Below are 21726 nucleotides of genomic sequence, written 5' to 3'. Positions count from 1 at the left end.
CTTTGCCCTTTGGAAGCCATAAGATTGTTCTCTATGTCTGTTTCTGTTTTGTAAATAAGTTCATTTATATCGTTTTATAGATTCCACAAATAAGTGATGTCATATGAGATTTATCTTTCTCTGACATCACTTAATATGATCATCTCTAGGTCCATTCACGTTGCTGCAAATGGCATTATTTTATCCTTTTTTATGGCTGAGTAATATTCCACTTTGTGTGTGTGTCTGTGTCTGTGTGTGTGTATGTACACACACCCCCCCCCCCCCCGCCATGTCTTCTTTATCCATTCATCTCTCGATGGATACTTAGGTTATTTCCATGTCATGGCTATTGTAAATAAATAGTACTGCTATGAACATTAGGGTGCTTGTATCTATTCAAATTAGAGTTTTCATCTTTTTTGGATACATGTCCGGGATGGGGTTGCTGGATCATATGATAGCTCTATTTTTAGTTTTTTAATGAGCCTCCATTCTGTGCTCCACAGTGGCTGTACCAGTTTACATTCCCACCCACAGACATCACTCTTAGTTCTCTGAAAAGTGCTTGTCCCTACCTGACAGTTGTCTCCTTCCTGTACTTATTTATTGGCTTGTTGTCCAGACCACTGTCACTGGAGCAGAAGTTCCAAGAGCTCAGGGCCCATGTCTGTCTTGTTCCTCACGTGGCACCACAGATATTGTTTGACCAAACATATAATGAGTTCGGCAGCTAAGTGAAGCTCACTGTGTAAGTTGTCAGTGTCATGTGGTGAGAAATTTGTTCGCTCTGGAGGAGATTTTGAAGACTCAATTTGCCTAGTTACTGTTTTAAAAATGTGAATCGTTCCCTCATAGAATGATCATGTTTAACATTACGTTCCCCGTAAACAGGATGTTTTCTAACATTTCTGGGTTTATTTGTAAATATAGCACACATTAAAGTTACACATCTTGATGGTCATTGGTAACCTATGCGTTGACTGCCCTTTATATCATCTACATTAGAATATTCAGAAGGAATATCCAGTTAGCCTTGGAGAGATGTTTCATTTAGTTTCCATGAAGTTCAAAAACCATGACTGGAAGACACCTGTTTGAAGCATCTAAAGTCTAGAGTTTTGGGGAGTCGGACTGCCTGTGTTCTTTGACTCCTGTCTCTGGCATTTCCTGGCTCAGTTTCTTCTTTTGTAAAGCAGGAGTAAGAAAAGCATTTTTCTCATTGAGCGTGATTAAGTGTGTTCACACACATGTTATATGAATTTCTATTTTATTTAGTGTATACTTGGATTTTTATATATGAAATACATTAACTAGGTTTTTAAGATAATGTATTTAGATGCTGTTTATCAAGTGGTGACCCATTTGGAGAATTTGTTTTTGCATTAATGTGGATGAAAACAGCAGTCCATTCCTGAGATCACCGGAAAGAATAGACTAGCTTATAATTATTTATCATTTTAATAAGTTATAACGAGAAAGCATTATAGAGATGCCATTTTCCGTAAGTATAGCAATGCTGTTGTCTCTTTGGTACCAGACAGACTCTGAGTTTTTCGGTTGTACTATTGGGTTGACCAAACAGCCCGTTCGGGTTTTTCTGTAACATTGTATGGAAAGGATGTTGTGAATGAACTTTTTGGCCAACCCAGTAGTTTTGTGGCCTTCAGCAAAGGGCGCGGGCAGCCCTTTGGGCCGCGTCGTCGTGGGCCGCTTTGCCACCGTCCGCACCGCGCACGCAGTCTCCCCGACGCTGAGTGTCAGTCGCCATGATTGACACTGGAAATGAAATGACTTTTTCATTTACTGAAGTTGTTTTACTTCTGGTAGAATTAGGAGAAAAGCGAAAAGGTTCAGTCTACTTCTGTATCCGTAGTGGAAAAACGAAAGGTATTTCTGTAGAGTTTCATATTAAAAAAAAAAAAAAGAAGAGCATTTTGGTGTGTGGTGAAGAATACGTGTACTCGTTTCATTTGCAAACAAATGGTTTCTGTTTCTTAAGCACGCAGCACCCAGGCCTGCTTGATTCATACATTTTAAACAGCCCAGGAGGTATGAGACTGATCCCTCCTCTGGACAGTAAAATTTTCCTTCTGTGTTCAGACACCATTCTTTTGCTTTTATTTTAGGCCATTTCTTCTCTTTCAGCAGCAAACTCCCTTGCCTTCCTTAAGATTAATTGTTGGGTCTCCTGCTCGGTGGGCTGGCAACAGACTGTAATTTGCACACTCATGGGGACTCTGAAAGTAGGTTCCTTTCTGCCTTCTCCACTGGAGCACCAATGTTCCCTAGACTTTGTGGCACCAAAGAGGGCCTGTGGCCTCGTTTATCCTGAGTGGGGTGACCAAGAGAGCTGTGTTCTGGGCTCCCGCAGGCACAAGACTGAAGCCTTAGGACTCTCTACCATGTGCATTTAATTTTTAGTGAAAAACAAATCTGGTGTTGTCTGTTTGTTCTGTTTTACAAGGTGGTTCTGGCTTCATGGTGAAGATAAACTAAAAGGGATGGAGAGAGCAGGGAAGAACCGTGAACATTGACTTCTGTTGTTTTGTAGGGTGATTGGGTGGAAGAGGGATGTAGGGTGTGTGTGGATAATGACAGAAAGACTGAACTTAATTAGTGGAATTTTTAGGATGGCTGATCTAAAGGCCAGGGAAGGAGTTCTCGTCTATTAGTTGGTTACTTCACAGTGGAATGTGCTCCCTAATAGAGAGAGCTGTGAACTTCCCATCGCTCCATGTATTTAGGGAGAAGAGATGGGCCCATCCGTCAGGATACTGGAGGTGGTCCTCAAATTAGAAGCAAGACCAGGCTCGATAGATGACCTGCACTGTCTCTTCAAAAACTCAGATTCAGTTATTCTCTGAATTAAACTGATTAGGAACCTTTCAGCTAAAACAGTTTCACTTCAGTCCCTAAAAAGAAAATACTGTGAGTGGAGTGAGAGGCAGAATATAACGCTTCTTAATTACATTTAGTTCTGGGCAGATTACTTGTATTTTCTTAAACACTCTGATATAACCCTTCAAAAATGTAAACAGATGTGTCTAGTGGTTAATATTTATAAGCCAGGATTTTGCAAGCATCATTCCTAAATGATTTTTTTCTACTAAATTTTTAAATTTTACCTTAGCTGAAACTCATTTTGTAGTTTTATTTTTGATAGCATTATTAATCAGATTTTATTAATACAGATTTTGTCATTTATATAAAAAATTTACCTGTTCCTTGTTATAAAGCACTCTATTTAATTTCAAAATTTAGCATTTTATACATTGTCAGTAACTGTTAATTGTCAAAGTGTATTTAATTTGGATATAAGGACTTACAGTAAAAGGCCTTTTAAAGGAAAACTTCTTTTAAGAATTTGTTTTAAATCTTAATTTTTACATCACTTAATATTTGCTCATTCTTAAAAAAGTAATTGGTCATTTGGTTAAACTGTTAGAGCTAGCTTGTTATGGAATGTAAGGTACCACTTGGACTTTATAAACATTTACACCATAAAATCTCTCATTTTCATGATAATTGTCTCTATTAAAAAATTCCTTTTGCACATTTGGTGCCTTTAAAATGCTTAGAAAAAGATTGTATTATGAAATTTAGATTCGTTGTGGTTTTAAAGCAATACATACCATGCTAGTATTGGATTTTTTTGTTTTTATACCTATATCCCCTCCCTCTTGGACCTCCCTCCCACCCCCCCAGTATTGCATTTTGAAGCATCTCAAAATTGACTATCAATTGTGTAGGCACCTCCAGTTTGCTTTTAAAAAGTTAAAAATTCATTTTGGTCTTTATTTTGTTCTCACTTAATAAATACTAAGTTTTTTATTGATTCTATGGAGGCGCTCTATTTTCTTCTTTTTATTTATTTATTTAGAAGATGTTGGGGGGTAGGAGTTTATTAATTAATTTATTTATTTTTGCTCTGTTGGGTCTTCGTTTCTGTGTGAGGGCTTTCTCTAGTTGTGGCAAGCGGGGGCCACTCTTCATTGCGGTGCATGGGCCTCTCACTCTCGCGGCCTCTCTTGTTGCAGAGCACAGGCTCCAGACGCGCAGGCTCAGTAGTTGTGGCTCACAGGCCTAGTTGCTGCGTCGCATGTGGGATCCTCCCGGACCAGGGCTCGAACCCGTGTCTCCTGCATTAGCAGGCAGATTCTCAACCACTGCGCCACCAGGGAAGCCCTCTATTTTCTTCTTAATCAACATTTGTGAAGCTGCGGTTTTAAAGCAGTGTGTACCATGCTAGCATTACATTTTGAATTATCTTAAAGTCAACTGATTTTAAAGATGCATGGCCGTGGGCTGCTCAGGCATCTTCTTGAGGCCGAAGCATCCTGGAATGGGAAATGCTACAGGAGAACCACTGGGCAATTTCAAGTGGAAACTCTGAAAGTTTTGCTCGGTGGGCATTGAGAACTTGTGGGTGGCTTATTTTAAATAAAGGGGTTTTAGAGGCTTCCGACACAAAGACACAGACTGCACCACATTCTCTTTTCTTTTTAATAATGTTATTTAAATTATGTATTTATTTATTTATTTGGCTGCTTTGTGCGGCTTGCAGGATCTTAGTTCCCCGACCAGGGATTGAACCTGGGCCCTCGGCAGTGAAAGCACAGTGTCCTAATCACTGGGCCACCAGGGAATTCCCAGATGCTCTTTTCTTTGCGTGTTCACCCCCACTGCCATCATCGCTGTCGTCTCCCACTCATTCATTCATTCATTCACTGACTCAGTGGATATGTACTGGGTATTCATCATGTGCCAGTCATTTTAAAGGACTAGACGTAACAGTAGACACTTTTAACAAGGTCTCTGCTTTATGGAGTTTGCATTCTCAGACAGGCACTGTGTTAAACAATCAATGTGTATTATTTTACTTAATCCTTACAGCAGCTCTGTGAGGTAGGTAATATTATCCCCATTTTGTAGGTTGAGAAGCTAAGTTAAGTGATGTGTCCAGTATCACACAGCGGGGTCTGAGGTCAGGGCAGAGGGACTCTAATGGCTGGGCCCTGAGCTGTTTTGCTGGCTCCCAGGGAACAATGACTGGGTAGCAAATGAGTTGCACGTGTCAGTTGTACATTTGTGTGGGTTTTCAGTGTCACACATGGGAGGTAAAACCTTCATGGCAGTTTGGATGTGAAGGCCAGCCATGCATGCTTTCACTTGAAGCATTTGGTTTTAGAAACAGACTTGTGCCTAGGCACAGCTAGATTTGTGCCTTTTGATGAAGTGGGGAGAAAAGTCACCTCCCCAAGTAATATTTCTTCGGATTTTAGGGTTTTCACATGAATATTTTGCAGGTTTCATTTTCTTCTGGTATTGCCTTCATCTAGGACATTTTTGCAATGACAGTACTCAAGTTCCGTGTTTTTTCAGCCCACGTTATTTGAAGTGTTGCTTTTCCATCAGCAGCAAACTAAAAGCTCTTTCAGCGCGTGAGCGTGTTGTGGAGTTTTTCGCTCATTAGTGTAACTTCCTCAAAGGTGGATGTTCATATTTGTGAGAGATTATTTGATCTTTTGGAATGCTGTTTGGGTAAAGGTAATTTATGTTTTTAGCCTTTATTTATTATTACTATTATATTTTACATATATATGTGCGTGTGTTTGTGTGTGTGTGTGTGTGTGTGTGTGTGTGTGTGTATATCTATATATATATATCCAGATGAAGCCCTTAGAATTGACTGTCAGTAAAGAATGACGCTTGGGGGCTTCCCTGGTGGCGCAGTGGTTGAGAGTCCGCCTGCCGATGCAGGGGACACGGGTTCGTGCCCCGGTCCGGGAGGATCCCACATGCCGCAGAGTGGCTGGGCCCGTGAGCCATGGCTGCTTGAGCCTGCGTGTCCGGAGCCTGTGCTCCGTGACGGGAGAGGCCACAGCGGTGAGAGGCCCGCGTACAGCAAAAAAAAAAAAAAAAAAAAAAAAAAGAATGATGCTTGGGACTTCACTGGTGGCGCAGTGGTTAAGAATTCACCTGCCAATGCAGGGGACATGGGTTAGAGCCCTGGTCCGGGAAGATCCCACATGCTGTGGAGCAACTAAGCCCATGCACCACAACTACTGAGCCTGCGTGCCTAGAGCCCATGCTCCGCAACAAGAGAAGACACTGCAGTGAGAAGCCTGCACACCACCACGAAGAGTAGCCCCTGCTCTCCGTAACTAGAGAAAGCCTGCGCGCAGCAAAGAAGACCCAATGCAGCCAAAAATAAATAAACAAACAAACACATAAATAAACAAAAAAGGAGTGGTCTCAGCTATATATGGCTTCACTCTTTTTCTTTTAAATTTTATTGGAGTATTAGTTGTTCAGTTATACATATACATATATTCAGTCTTTTTTAGATTCTTTTGTCATATAGGTTATCACAGAATATTGAGTAGAGTTCCCTGTGCTATGTAGGTCCTTGTCGGTTATCTATCTTATATATAGTAGTGTGTGTATGTTCATTCCAAGCTCCTGATTTATCCCTCCCCCTGCCCCATGTTTCCCCTTTGGTAACCATAAGTTTGTTTTTGATATCTGCAAGTCTGTTTCTGTTTTGTAAATAAGTTCATTTTAAAAAATCAGATTCCACATATGAGGGATATCATAGGATATTTGTCTTTGTCTGTCTGACTTACTTCACCTAGTCTGGTAATCTCTAGGTCCATCCATGTTGCTGCAAATGGTGTTATTTCATTCTTTTTTACAGCTGAGTAATATTCCCTTGTATAAATGGGCCACATCTTCTTCATCCATTCATCTGTTGATGGACATTTAGGTTGTTTCCATGACTTAGCTACTGTAAATAGTGCTGCAATGAACGTCGGGGTGCATGTATCTTCTTTTTCTTTTATTTACTTTTTTATACAGCAGGTTCTTATTAGTCATCCATTTTATCCACACCAGTGTATCCATGTCAATCCCAGTCTCCCAGTTCATCACACCACCATCCCCACGTGCCACCGCTTTCCCCCCTTGGTGTCCATACGTTTGTTCTCTACATCGGTGTCTCAATTTCCACCCTGCAAAACTTTTTTTATACAGCAGGTTCTTATTAGTTATCTATTTTATACATGTTAGTGTATATATGTCAATCCCAATCTCCCCCCCAACCTTTTATTAAGAAAATTTGCAAAAATACAGAAAAGTCCAGAGAATTGTATAGTGAACAATAAACCCAGCACCTGAATTCTGTAATTGTTAACATTTTGCTGTATTTGCTTTTACATGTGTCATTTTGCATGGTGTGTTTGAGGACAGAATACTTCTTAAGTAGTAATTTACATAATGCTCAGAGATCTTTGCCAAGGAATTCAGTTTTAGATGCCTGTTAATGCATATGTCCAGTTACATTATTATGTCAGAGTGAGGCATTAGATAAAGTCTAGGTTTTATGTTGTGGAAATATGCTGGGTTTTGTAATTTTAGGATGGAGTACTAAATTGAGAGTGTTTTGCTGTAGTTGGACAAAGTCTAAAGAACTTGAAAAATCTGACATAGTTTGAAACCCCAAGTGACTCTATAAATTTGTAGAACTAAAGTTATTTGGGTGACCTCAGTGATAAAAAATGGAGCCAGGCAATGCAAACCCATTGGAAGTGTCTGAGGAATGTCAGAGATAAGTCAGTCTTCTGGGTAGTTCTGGCTTAGAGCAATCTACGTGTAAAATGTATCAAAAGGTCAGAATTGTCTTAAGAATAATAGGGATGTGCAAGTGTTTCCATGCAATTAATTGTTCTTCTGATACTTTTTCCATCCTCAGAAACATATCTCTTTAAAACTTCCTTCTTCTTTCTGACATAATTCCCCTCTTCTCCTTCACATCAAGGAGCTGTTCTTCTGTCTTGAGGTTGTTTGGAAGACATATGCTTGTTTTATGCTGGCTGATATTTTCTTTCACTTAATTTTTTTGGTAACAGAAATGATGGTGCTGGATCTAAAAGAATGGGAGCTAAGTGACTTAAACAGCATACTTGCTTCTTCTGTATTTACCCAGAGAATTTTTAAATACAGACACACGTCAAATTAACATTTTGGGAATTCCCATGTTTTCTGTTATGTGACTTGGCTTCCCTGGCAACCTTCTGACTTCAGTCCCAGGGGTTGTGGCTACTTGGGTGGCAGGTCCTGACTCTGCTGCCTGCTGCTGACCTTGGGCATGTCACTTAAAGCCTCGATTCTGATTTGCTAACTGAGGGGCTTGGAGCAAGGAATTTTTCAGTTTTTCTCCACCAGCACTAAAAATTCCTTGGTTCTATGTTCACTAATTTAAGTTTTTGTGGAGGTTAGAATACCTTTTATAACTGTTGGGCTGATGATCTTATGTAATGGCCCTTATTATTTGTCAACTAAGATTAGGAAGTGTATTTTCAAGCATGTATTAACTACATGGAAACTAGATGGAAACAACATTCTGTTTGCACATGTGTGTACCTGTATGTATAGATTATGCATGTGTACATATGTATTCATTTTTCGTGCAAGATAAGGAATTAAAAGCTTATATGTCTAAACTAGAATCTTGTCTTTAATATTATGTAAGAATCTTGTCTGTTGCATGTATAGAGCCATTCACATTTTTTTATGAAAAGTTATTTTCTTAAAAAACTCTTGCCATGTGTTTGTCCAGGATAACTTGGAAACTTCTGCTTAAACTGTTTTCTTCTATGGACTATAATTTCAAAAATTGAAACAAATTGAAAATCTGCTCCACAGATGTAACCTTGTTTTCCCATTTGGCAACCCCTCCATCCCCAGTAACTAATATAAAATGATCTGAAAATGTTGCTTTATCTTTTGGGCATACTTTAAATGGAAGGTCTTTCATCAAAAGGTACAGCAAGACTTAACCCTTAAACCTCTGGTCTATCCCTTTTTTTTTTTTTTTTTTTTTTTTTAACAATTCAATGTTAATTTTTGAGAAAATAGTGACCCTTTTGAGATAACAGGGACTTCCAGCGTAGGGCACTGTAGGGCACTGCTACTTCACTGAAAAACGAAGTAACTCCAGCAAGGCACACAGAGTAAGTATAACACCCGCTATTTTGCAAATCACAAAGTTATTTTGAAGGGCTGCTCTTGAGGCAGGGTTTTTACGACCGTCACATTCCAGCTGTGGTTTTGGAGATAGAATGTTTACTACCGCTCGAAACACAAGGATGGTAGGTGTGTATTCTTCCTGCTGAAAAGGCTTAAAAAAACAGCTGAGGTTCCCTTCAAGTGAGTAAACCTTTATTCAGCAAACTCTGGAGCCGCGTTCCTATGGAACTTTGGTGGTAATTCTGGAATGTGAGGCCAACAGCAGCGCAGTCATGGGCGAGCCCCGCTCCGAGGCCCTGATGGCAGGCTGTCCTGCCTAATCACTGCCGGCAGCCCATGGAAAACCACTTTCTGGTTAAGTCTGCATCATACTCCCCCACCAATGGAAAAAATTGAACATGATGAGGGTGTGTAGCTAGCAGACGAAAATATATCCAGCATTGCACAGGATCTGTTTTTAGCTCTTAACGGCCGAGCATTTGAAGTGTTAGACGTTGTTTCCTGCCTTACCATGGGCAGGAAGAAGAGGGAGTCCACGGATGTGTATGTAGACCTTGACTCTGGGAAACTTGGTGGACTAATTAAAAGAGCCTGAGAAGAACTGGCTACATCCAAAGTTCTGGCAAAGGTAAGGGTATAAAAGTTTATTTTCCCCCTTTTGCAGTTGAGAGTTCGTGTTATATGTGAGATATCTGTGTTTCTTGAAACGTTCCTTTTGGTAACGTCATCGTGTGCTGAATTTTGTTTCACATTATTTTGTACTTGGGCTGCCCACATTGGTGTGCATGGGGGAACAGTCCCTTTCACGCTGAGTGTCTGTATGCTTTCACACACCTATTTGTGATTTATCACAGCTGCCCATCCCGTTTTAACTAATTAACTCTCTCCCAAAGCTGATGGTATATGTTGTATGGATTTATTTTTCCTGCTATCTCAGGAAAGTGCCATTTCTCAGTCTGACCATGTGAAAGCACTGATGACTATGACCTTATCTTTACCAGTTAATTCTTTCAGGGCACGAAGGGAAATGAAAATGTGCGCAGAGATTGTATTTTATAGTTTCCTGCTCATTATGTAACTTGCTCAGGCCTTACTTTTGAGCTGAGTGAGCTCCTTGGTTTAAGAGTTTCGGCTTGTAATTTGATGTTCACTCTTTATTCACGTTTATCCTTAACTTTTGTCTCCAGCTTTCTGAGAAAGAAAGGGAATCCTTCGTCGTGTGTGTGTGTGGGGGGGGGGGGGCCGGGGGGGGAGCACTTTATTTAAGTAGGATGATTGATTCATGTTATAACCCCTCAGGGGCGGCTCATTCATTAGGCGTCTGTCTGAGCACCCGAGTTTATCAGCAAGGATTGAGGGACCCGGCTGGCAGAGCATTTCCCTCAGCTTTATGTTAATTTGGCCAAGCATGTAATTCTCGGAAAATTGGTAGGTGGAGAGACAGAAATAGGAAGCTTTCTTGCAGTCATTGTAACTTGGAAGATTATTTATAGAATTTCTGGAAAGTAAGTGTACTGAAGAACAGCTGCTAGAGTTTTCCCTAACACGTCTCAGCGTTTCACTGTGGCCCTCCGTCATACTTAGGGATTCTAAATTTTGTACTTACTTTCAGCTGAATGAGGTTATGAGTTATTTTAAGGTGGGTGATGTGTGTGCCTCTTCAATGTGTGTCTTCCTTTACAGAAATGTCTTTTAGGGATGGAGGAATGTGAGTGCTGTCCAGGTAGGTTAGAATTAATAGAAATGCTGGTAGTGTTTTATTCTTGCTCTTCCTTTGAAAGTAGAAATCGCTGCTGTGACAGAGCCAGCAGCCACGTAGAGCAGGGACAGAGCAAGCCCCACCTGTCTTCTTGTGTAGTTGCATTAACACATGTCAGCCGCTTTGATTTTCACCAGAGCTTGTAGACAGAAACTGAAGTCTGTTGAAGAACCTTCTGACTCCACTCCATACTGACATGGTGTTTTGAATGCAAGTAGATAACACCTTTCTTTCAATACTTTAGTGCAGAGGGAGTGACTTGCAAAGCCTTCTCCTTACCCCAGGCCTGATCTAGGAGGCCTAGAAGTGCGAGATAAGGGCTGGGCTCCTTGCCAAGAGATTATCCTTCTGAAGTGGTCCTTCACTTAACCACTAAGTAGAGCAGATGATTCTGTCTTGGTGGTCCAAGACTGTGTTCGAGAAGAGCCATATTCCCTTTTCCAGAAGTATAAAGTTAGCATAGGGTCCCTACAACCTCTTCCTATTCAACAGCTATCGAATGAATGTGGAAACAACACAGAGAGAAGCCTGGAGGGAAAAGCTCACACTCCTTAAATACCTAACGGGGCCCCTTTCTGTGTCTGTCTGTGCCTTCAGGTTTAGCCCACGTTGTAAGACTCATTTACATAAAGATAATAAACCCCATTAGTGAGATCCCTTAAAAGGGGAGTAATAATAAGTATAAATAAATAAATAATCATTTGCATTTGTCATTTGAAATTGTGTTCCTTAAATAAGGAACAAGATAAAATGGTTTTACTGGAGAAACTAAAAAAAATTAGATAAAGGTATGGACTCAAAATAAATAGCAATAATATTAGAGACAGGGAAAAGAAATAATAGTAGTTGACAAACCTGAATTTCTGGCTGTTGACACAGAAAGGTTCTAAACATTGTGTTTATAACAGTTTGAATTTTAGTAATGGTGGGTTGAGTGTCTTTTGATTATTCAGTTCTATCTCAGATGGACTTCCAAATGCTAGGAGGTGTTAATGTCAGTATCCCAGGAATACATTGTACACTCTATTGTCAGCTATTTATAGTCTGTAGTATTGTAGAGTTGAAAAGGGACCTGAGGCAATCTTTCAAATGGGAAAACTGAAAACCTACAGAAATGAAATGGCACGTCCAAAGCTACCAAGATGGTTGGCTGCTGAGCTGGGATGTGATACCAGTTATCTTGTTGGTCTTTCCCTACACTACCTGTCTCTTTAATTGCGAATACTTTGGCTCATTCTGATTTATCTTTTTTTTTTTTTTTTTTTTGCGGTACGCGGGCCTCTCACTGTTGTGGCCTCTCCCATTGTGGAGCACAGGCTCTGGACGCGCAGGCTCAGCGGCCGTGGCCCACGGGCCCAGCCGCTCCGTGGCATGTGGGATCTTCCCGGACCGGGGCACGAACCCGTGTCCCCTGCATCGGCAGGCGGACTCTCAACCACTGCGCCACCAGGGAAGCCCCTCTGATATAAATTGACACATACGTACCCGTTTTCCTCTGTCCCTCCCTCCCTCTCTCTCTCCCTCCCTTCCTTCCTTCCTTCCTTTCTTTCATTGACTTACATACTTACTTACTTACCAAACCAGACAGGCCTAAAGCTCTAGTCAGAGACAAGACAAAGACTTTTGTTTTTCTTGGATTCTAATGAAGTTCAAAGCTGTACACTCAGTCGATGGTCATCATTCCCATTGACTATTGCCAGAGAGAGAGTTAGGTGCCCATGTGTTAATCTGTATGATAAGGCAGCTTTGGCTAGACTTCATCTGTCCATCTGTCCCTCTTTGTGGCCTTATATTGAGAGGTTTTTTTCCCCATGATCCCACTCTAATAGAAGACTGACGTTTTCATTAGTTCTGTGCCTGACGAGAGAGGCTCTGGAAGGGAACAGAAGACAGCAGATGGACTTTAGCTTTGGTGCCAAGGTAATGTAAGGCCCTTTTGGAAAAATAAACTTTACATATAAAGTGATAGACTAAGTAATCATTTTGTTCTCGGAAAGGGATGTGATAAGTGCTGCAGGTAGTGTTGGGATGAAGTTGGTCCAGGGTGTTCCTAAAACTTAAATAAAGGTTTAGAAATCCTGGGTATCTTTAGGACAACACTGGAAAGAAATTATAATCCCATCCTGTTTTTGTACTTGACCTTGACACATCTCTAGTTGCAGAATTGAGTAGGATTGCTGAGATGTGAAGGGCTAAAGAGATGCGGAGTGTATGGGCTGGGAAAGACAAGAGCTAAACGTCCATACCATTTAAAGCCAATGAAAAGAAACTCTGAGTGGAGAGAATGAAAATAGATTTGTTTTCAAGTCATCTGTAGCCACCCCTGAAAGGTAGAGTGACAAGTGAAAGGCAGCATTGTTCACAGACAGACATAAGCCAAGAAAAACCAAGATATCAAAAGGTAATAGAGAGTAAAGAGCTTCATGAAAAGTGTACCCCCATTCATGGGACACAGACACACACACAGAGTCACATATATGTATATACATATATATTCCATTGACAATTGATCACAAATTAATCAAAAGTTAAATACAAAACAACTCCCAAACCCAGAAGTAACCGGAACATAGCAAAAACCTTGACTTACTTTTTCTACCCTACATGTGACCTGGAGAGGAAAAAAACTGGAAATTATAAGAAGGCACAGTGAGAAATAATTTGCCAAAAAGTTCCTTACTAGAGTTGATACACTTTTGTCCTGGTGCCTTACCTCATGTGTTTATTATTAGTTCTCAGATGTTTTTCTGAAGTTTGTCTAATAGAGCATCGTGGCTCTAGGGCCAGTTCCCCCTCTGGTGCATGAACAGGCTTGGGGAGAAGCCTCCTTCCCTTTTGGCTAATAAAGGACAACACCAGAATTTCCCCTCTCTCTCCTGCCACATCCAATTCTCGGATTTACACACAGACACACACAGACACACACACACACACACACACACACACACACACACAGACACACAAACTTCTTTTAGATTCCTACCGCCTGATTCTCCCTTCTTTACAGTAAAACTCCTTGACGAGTTGTCTCTATTCACCATCTTCAATTTCATGGCCCTCAGACTCACTCCAGCCCGGCTTCCTCCACCTGGACTCTGCTCCGGTCAAGTTCACCGGTAGCCTGCACGGCGCTGGGTCCAGGGCTCTGTTCTCAGTCCTTGTTACGTGAACTACCAGAAGCATTTGGTACTTGCTTATGATCTCCTCTCTGAAAAGCCTTTTTTCAGTGGGCTTTGTCAGCAACATATTTTCTTGGTTTCCTCTTAATTGGATCCACTGACCGACTGCTATTCCTGTTTCTGCTTATTTCTTGGCCTCTTGGCGTTGGAGCACTGCCGGGCCTCTTTGAGCCTCTTTTCTTCCCCTTGTTTACTTATTCCCTCGGGGGGCTCATCCAGTGTATGTTTTAAATACCATCTTCACGTGGGTGATAGAAAATTTGTACCTCAGGCCCATCTCTCCCTGGAACTCTAGGCTCCTAAACCCCAGTGTCTACTCAGCGTTGCCACCTTGATGTCCAGTGGGCATCTCCCACCTGACAAAAGCAGACCCCACCCCGTTCTCTTCCTCCCAGGCCCGCTCTGCTCTGCCCTTCCCATTCTCCCGGTGGCTTAGTCTGAGGATCGCGGTGTCGTCCTTGACCTGTCACCGCTCACTCCCAACAACCTGAGACTCCTGTTGGCTCTCCCTTCACCTGTCTCCAGACTCCTAACCCTCCCACCTGAGTCCCACCCACATCACCTCTCATGTGAATTACCCTCCCAGCCCAACAGGCCCTGGCTTCCTCCTTGCTGCCAGCAGTCCAGATCCTCAGGGCAGCTGCAGGGGTCCTCTTGAAATATGCCCCATGATGAGCCGTCTCTATTCACAGCCCTCTAGTCATGACTTGCCATCTCAGTGTGAAAGCCAGAGCCCTTACAATGTCCCTTCGGGCTGCGCCCTCTGGTTCCTTGTCCCCTCTGACGGCTCCTGCTCTAGCCGAGCTGACTTCCTGCCTGTCCACCAATCTGGGCATTTGCACCTTCTGTCCTCTGCTTCAGAGGCTCTTTCTTTCCCCAGAATCCGCATGTTCTCCCCTCCAGCAAGTCCTTGCTTGAATGTCACCAGTCATGAGGACTTCTCTGCTCCGCTTTCTAGACCTATAGCTCCCCTCTCCCGACATTGCCTATTTCCCCCTTGCCCCTGTATTTTTTCGCTAAAGTACTCAATCACCTTCTAATATATAATTTACTTACCTTCTTGGTTTATCGTTCAGTCTCCCCACTATAATATAAGCTCCATGAAAGGAATTTTTTTTTTTGGAGGGGGGAAGGTGTATTTATTGCTATATCCCAGGGCCCAGAACAGTTCTAGCACAGACTAGTTGCTCAGGAAACATTTATCACGTTATTCAATGGAAGTATATCCTACTTAGGATACCTGGTGAGGTAGCTAAAGCAACCTAATGTAAATGCTAAATATCATTGACTTCCTATGTATTATCTCAAAATGTAAATTTTATATTTTACTTTGTGATCTATGTTTCTTTATTATGGCAACAGTGTTTAAATTACTTAGCATTAGATGAAATGGAAACTTCAGGAAGATTCCCCTTGGTTATTCTATGGTCTTGATACTTAGAATAATGACCATGTAGCTTAAACTATCAAGAACTTAGAATAATGACCATGTAGCTTAAACTATCAAGAAAAAAAGCTCTCATTTGTGCAATGTTGTTGCAAAGCAGCAGAATAGAATAACTACATTTTAAACTTCCAGCTCCTTAGTTAACTTAAAATTGCAGTTTTTCATTTTATCATGTTCCCATCACCAGCTGTGGAAGCCTTTGCTGCTTGGAGAACGGATACCGCTAGGGAAAGGTATTTATGAAAGGGGCATGGATCCCAATCATTCTTCTGAAGGAGGAAGCTGAAAGTTAGATGGTACTTTTTAAAAAAAGATACGAGATGTTTTCAGGTTTAAAAAGTACAGAAACATTTAAAATTGTATTGATGTAAATACATATATTTTTTAAAAAATTAAAGAAATGCAGGTTGTATTTCTACCTTTACCCCTTTGGGATCTTGGTCAAATTATTTAATCCCTGGAGGCTAACATTTCCGTTTCTATAAAACAGGGATGATTAGCTAAGCTCTTGGGGTTCTTGTGCCCTGGGTAGCCCTGGCACACAGCATCTCAGGACATATTAAATCCTTCCCTGTCTCTCTGCATGCCCATCTACTTGAGGTAGCAAAACTTTTCAATTCCTGTAAATTATGAAACTTAAACTATACGTACTAATGCTATCCTTTTTTTTTTTCCCCTGAAAGTTTCTGTAAAGTTACTAGCGAAAATCTAATCAGGTTTATTTTGAATAATGTATGATTTATGGAAAAGTTCAGCAGTGATTGGTTTAATTTTACCTTCAGGCCCAAGAACAACTTATATTGTGGCTTTAAGACGTAGACCTATAGAAATGAAGGCGTCAATCAGGCTACAAGCTGAATGGAAGGAAAATAGTACACATTTATGAGGGTGAGGAAAGCCCCTGTTTAAATGAGGGGAAAAATGTGTGCTTTAAGCCTGTTCATTTTTTAACTTAAATGGAACAGTATATAATGAAGAAATACTTTGCTAAGAATAGCCTGGTACAATGACCACGGTATATTTTGTTCACAGAACACGACTGAGGTTTAGGAGTGCGATGCCTGCTTCTGATTTACTGAAGTACGTGCCTTACGGACAGGTCTCCGAGCCAGTGAGAAGCCATGTGGTTATAGCCTGGCATTCCGATGCATGGTCTTCTGTTTTCATCTTGGTGTGAAGCTTGGGAGGTGCCTACCCATGTCTGAACTCACTTGTTGTAGAATGGCTCATGTTCCTAAAAGTTAAAAAAGAGAGGTTATTTAAAAGTCATGCAAACCATTTTGAATCCCAAGTTACAAAAGAGGGTTATTTAAAAGTCATGCTGACCATTTTGAATCTTGTGCATCTTTGGTTCCAGCCGTCACCAAAGCAGTATAAGGTCTGTAGAGACCAGGCTGTTGGCCAAATTGTGGATGAGACTTGAAGAACACTTGGGAGAAAATGCAGAGTGGGACTCAACATTTGATATATATATATATATATTTAAGGTCAGCGATTTTTAAAAATAAATTTATTTTTATTTAATGAATTAATTTATTTTTGCCTGTGTTGGGTCTTTGTTGCTGTGCGCGGGCTTTCTCTAGTTGCGGCGAGCGGGGGCTACTCTTCATTGCGGTGTGCAGGCTTCTCATTGCGGTGGCTTCTCTTGTTGCGGAGCATGGGCTCTAAGCACACGAGCTTCAGTAGTTGTGGCACATGGGCTCGGTAGCTGTGGCTCTTGAGTGCAGGCTCAGTAGTTGTGGCGCACGGGCTTAGTTGCTCTGCGGCTTGTGGGTCTTCCCGGACCAGGGCTCGAACCTGTGTTCCCTGCATTGGCAGGCGGATTCTTAACCACTGTGCCACCAGGGGAATCCCAACATCTGATTCTTAAAAAAAAAAAAAAAAAAAAAAAAATTCCATGCTACTGTGTTAGAAAGAGCAGGGATGAAAATGTATGAGATGCATTTTGATAATTTTTGAAAGAAAAATAAAAAAGTTTTATCTTTACATGGATGGTTTTATTTTAGACTATGTTAGTTCTGTAATTTTTATTGAAAAGTTGATATTTTAAAAACCCCTGAAATATTTTCAGTTTCTGTGATGGCTCAGAGGTAGCTGGGCCTCTCAACTCACTGACATTCCAGAAACATACCAGTAATATTTGTGGGACTGTTGGTCTCACCACGTCTCTCATAAACTCAATGCTGTTAAAGTTGTTGTAAACTCGCTTATTGATTCTGCAAATGTTTCCTGTTAATCATTGCTCCCCCTTCCTACACAAGCTGATAAGGCCCTCTGGGGAAGGGATCAGATCATATATCACTCTTGTTTCTCTCCAGTGCCCAGCACACAGGTGGATGTATAGGCGGGTCTGCGGAAATTCAAGTTGAGTTGGTGAGTGGAACTCTTATTTCACATCAGTTCCCAAGTTTCTGCGAACACTAAGGACATTTTCTTCTTTTGCCAACGCTGCCTCCCACGCTGGGCTTCGAGCTACTGATTACTGTGGACTCCTTCCCAGATGGTGTCCCAGAGTGTCCCTAGGAGATGGCTCATGTGTGGTGCTCCTGGGGACAGTGGGGAGGGCGTGAAGGTGATGGGCAGGGACAGGCAAGGTCTCCCCCAGCCTCCTCTCCCTCATCCCTCCTTCCCCTCTTACTGCTTCCTCCTCGTCTCTCTCAACGTTATCCCTGACACTTGTGCTCAGTCCCTGCTGCCCTTGTCACCTTTCCTGAGCAAGCTGGGGGTTTGTTTTTTTGTTGATTCAGTCACATACGGATTCAGCAAGGGGTCCTGGAGCGCCCGTGTCTTTGGATGTGCCATTTTCTATTCCTTGGAATGTCCTTTCCTTTCTCCATCTAGCAGAATCTCACACATCCTCAAGACTCAGTTCTTTGGCTGACTTCTTTATGGGGTCATTTTTAACTTTCATAGGAAGGATCTGAATGTCCAAGGAAAGTTCCTCTTAATCTGTAGCCTGCAGAAGGGTGGGGACGTCACATGTGGTGCCCAGAACTGCACATCAGTGACGGAGAGTCCTTTTCTCTCTCGCTCTTCTTCTTTCTAGCTGAAGTGTTTGCCTTGGGTGATGATTTTTTGGATGTTTCAAGACTCTCTAGACTTGGGTTGTCCTTGGATCTTATTAGAATGGATGTGCCATTCTGATGAAACTGCTACTTGCGGTTTTATAAGTCATTGTTTTCAAGTTCTTTTTTCAGACCATTACTCAAGGAGATATAATTTTACTTCACCACCCAGTATACAGGCAAACATACAAGCACACAAAAAAATCTAATGTCATAGAACAATTTTTACCATTATTGGGATACAATTCTCTATTTTCTATTTTATTATAGTCTCTGCTCCATTCCTATTCTATTCTGTTCCTTTGAAAATACTGGTATTAAATCATTAAATGAATTTCATGAGCCAACAATGCATCATGAACCCTTGGACAAACACTTCTGTAAGCAATGCTGCAGATGTTAAAGGTTTTTTTTTTTTATGAAAACAGGTGTGAGTGCTGAGACCCTGCTTGTGAGAAATTGGCTTACTAAGGTGATGTGCTATGCAGAAAGCTGGCCTATTGTCTCTGTGGAATTTATTGCTTTTCCCCTGCTGAATACCAGCCGTGTTTGTCGACTGAGGTCCTGTTAGGCATCCCTTGCTGCAGATTGGTTTGTCTTTTCATCTGTTAATATGCATTTGGAAGGAATCCTGCTGAATTGAAATAGACCCAATGGGGCTCCACAATGGACACTTAGCTTTTGACGCCTTTAGCAGCAGCCCGCTTTCTGCCCACTTTATTTATAAGGGTTACGCTCCCTCAGCACTATTCCTATGGAGACCAGATGTTCCTTTCTCCTGCCTCTTCATACAAATTGGGTTCATGTTTTCTTATGATTAGAAATGAGCTCCTTCGAGTCCGGGTATCCGTGCATTTGGAGTGCACTTCCTTGAGGCAAGATGGGAGAAGCAGCTTCAGGCTGTATTTACAGAGTTTGTAAGTTTGGGTCCTTGACAGAGTTTGAATGCTTTGGTTTTAGATTTTTCGGCATACTTGTTCTTGTATTTTAGTGTTTTTACTGAGACAGGCAGTAACATTTTAAGGCGGGGTTTCTCAGCCTCAACACTAATGACGTATGGAGTCAAGTAATTATTTATTGTGGGGACTGTCCTGTGCATTGTAAGATCTTTAGCATCTCTGAACTCTACCTGCTCGATGCCAGTGCCCCAGCGTGACAACCAAAAATGTTTCTAGATATTGCCAAATGTCCCCTGGGGACCAACATCGCCGTGGCTGAGATTCGCCAGCTGTTCAGTGAACACTTAGGTTACATTTCTACACTTTCTAGCATGTAATAATACAAGTACGTGATTTGTGTCATTGTTTCTGTTGACATTTGACACATGTGTGGCAAGTTAGATAGTTTTATATGCTGTAACTGTTGGGGAATTGATCAAAATCAGTGCTAACAATGGAACTTGGAAAGTTCCAAATTTATATAATAAACATATGTAATAATTAATGTACTGATTAATAGTTAATAAAATGAAACAGCAGACTGTTATAAGATCTGATATCATAGTACACCAAGTTAAATTTATCACTAAAAATTAATAATAGTACTGTATATTTGTGTTTCACAGTTTTTTAGGTTGTTTCACATATATTTCCACACTTGATTCCCTATCCGTGAAGTAGGTAGGACAGATATTTTTATCCTCAAGTTGCAAATGGGGAAAAAGAGATTCAGAAAGCGTAAGTAGTTCGACCCAAAACTCACATGTTATTTAAGAGCTGGAAGCAGGTCTTAAACCCAAGTTCTGTGACACAAACCAGACAAGGATTCTGAGATTTGTCTCCTTAATGAGTGAAGCTCCCCTCAGCCTCCCACCCCTCAGTAAAGGGAACCAAGTAGATATTGTTATGATTAATGGTTAGTCCTTTTCTTATCTTTTTTCCAGCTCTTATCACTATCTGAAATGTTTGTCTTGTCCAGTGATGAGGCTCCTCTTTCAGTATAAAAATCTTTCTAAAATTACGTGAGAAGCCTTGTTGCTATCTTGTTGAGCTCCCCTTAACTGCCTCGCCAAGGCGTAAGTCTGGCTTTTGTTCCGTGTCCCCACGCCTCCGTTCTGCTTGCCATCACCAGTCAGCCCCCAGCCCTCCGCACAGCCCCATCTGGCGTGCTCGGGTTGTCTCTGATTTCCCTGTAGTTGCTCCATCTGGGCAGCCGGCACAGGCGGAGACCAAGCAGAGCTGGAGGATTTTAGTTTCCTTTGCTCTGAACTCTATATTATGTGGAAGCAGAGAATTTGCCAGTCTGACACATCAGTTCAAGGCCAAGCTCAAGGCAAGTGAAGAAAAGGTAAATCTTGAATTTCCTCCTAAAAGTTTCCTCCTGTGAGGTTCAGTAGGTCACAGTGGCTCCTGGGATTCTGATGACGTATTTGTGGAATTCCTCCACATTGCTGGACATTTCTGGGGTGGTAATTGATTGCAATTTTAAAAACTAAATTAGGAGTTTGGGATTAACATATACACAGTACTATATATAAAATAGATAACAAGGACCTACTGTATAGCACAGGGAACTATACTCAATATTCTGTAATAAAGAATAAGGGAAAAGAATCTGAAAAAGAATGTATATGTGAGATATATATATATATATATATATATACATATAAATACATATATATATAACTGAATCATATGTATATGAATCACTTTGCTGTACACCTGAAACTAACACAACAGTGTAAATCAACTATACTTGAATTTAAAAAAAAAAAAGGAAAAAAACTTTCATTCTTGTTTGTGATTTTAGCTTAAAAAGCTACATAGCACATTCATTAGATTGGGGATCGGAAGGGAATGTAGAAAACAAAAGACAAGGGTTGTTTTTAGGTTCAGGAGATGGTGATCAATTTTTTAAAATTCCAATATTTTATTATAATTATTCACTAAATAAAAAATAATTGTAAAAAAGTATATACACAGCATAGAATATTTGTGAAGTCCACCCAGTCTTAGCACCCTTTCATTTATTCCTGAGTAACGCACGTACATTTTCTCTGGGTCAACCGTGGGCCTTGTTGTATGTTAGTGTACCTGGTATGTATTACTGGAGGTTAGTGTACCAGTGTGCATGCTTTTTCCTATTGGGGGCTTTTAGCTATTTCTTTTCTTTTTAAAAAATTTCACAGGAAATCTGTCATTTTGATATTGTCAGCCTGCTTTCTATCAATAAACATTTTTTTTTAACTTGAATACCATAAAATTCCCTTAGTAAAAGTTCAGAGAGTCAGGCTTGCAGAAAACCTGACCTGTTTATTCTCTTGCTTTC

General features: G+C 41.0%; 1 protein-coding gene across 6 annotated transcripts in view; it reads left to right on the top strand.

Moving 5' to 3' along the window:
- The window catches only part of TIAM2 (TIAM Rac1 associated GEF 2), a 230115-nt gene that overhangs the window by 91597 nt on the left and 116792 nt on the right, over positions 1-21726 (top strand). Inside the window, exons 1-2 of one of the 6 annotated variants that reach the window (XM_032651227.1) lie at positions 9554-9637; positions 17713-17767. The exons of 4 other annotated variants lie outside the window; for them this stretch is intronic. The gene's annotated coding sequence lies outside the window, so the exon portion shown is untranslated. Of the gene's footprint in view, positions 1-9518; positions 9638-17712; positions 17768-21726 lie in introns of those variants that run through there. One more of the 6 variants, XM_032651225.1, reaches the window with a different exon arrangement.

The sequence above is a fragment of the Phocoena sinus genome, chromosome 12, assembly GCF_008692025.1.
Source record: "Phocoena sinus isolate mPhoSin1 chromosome 12, mPhoSin1.pri, whole genome shotgun sequence".
Lineage (NCBI taxonomy): Eukaryota > Metazoa > Chordata > Mammalia > Artiodactyla > Phocoenidae > Phocoena > Phocoena sinus.
The sequence above is the reverse complement of the archived record's forward strand: the minus strand, read 5'-3'. Positions and strand labels throughout refer to the sequence as shown.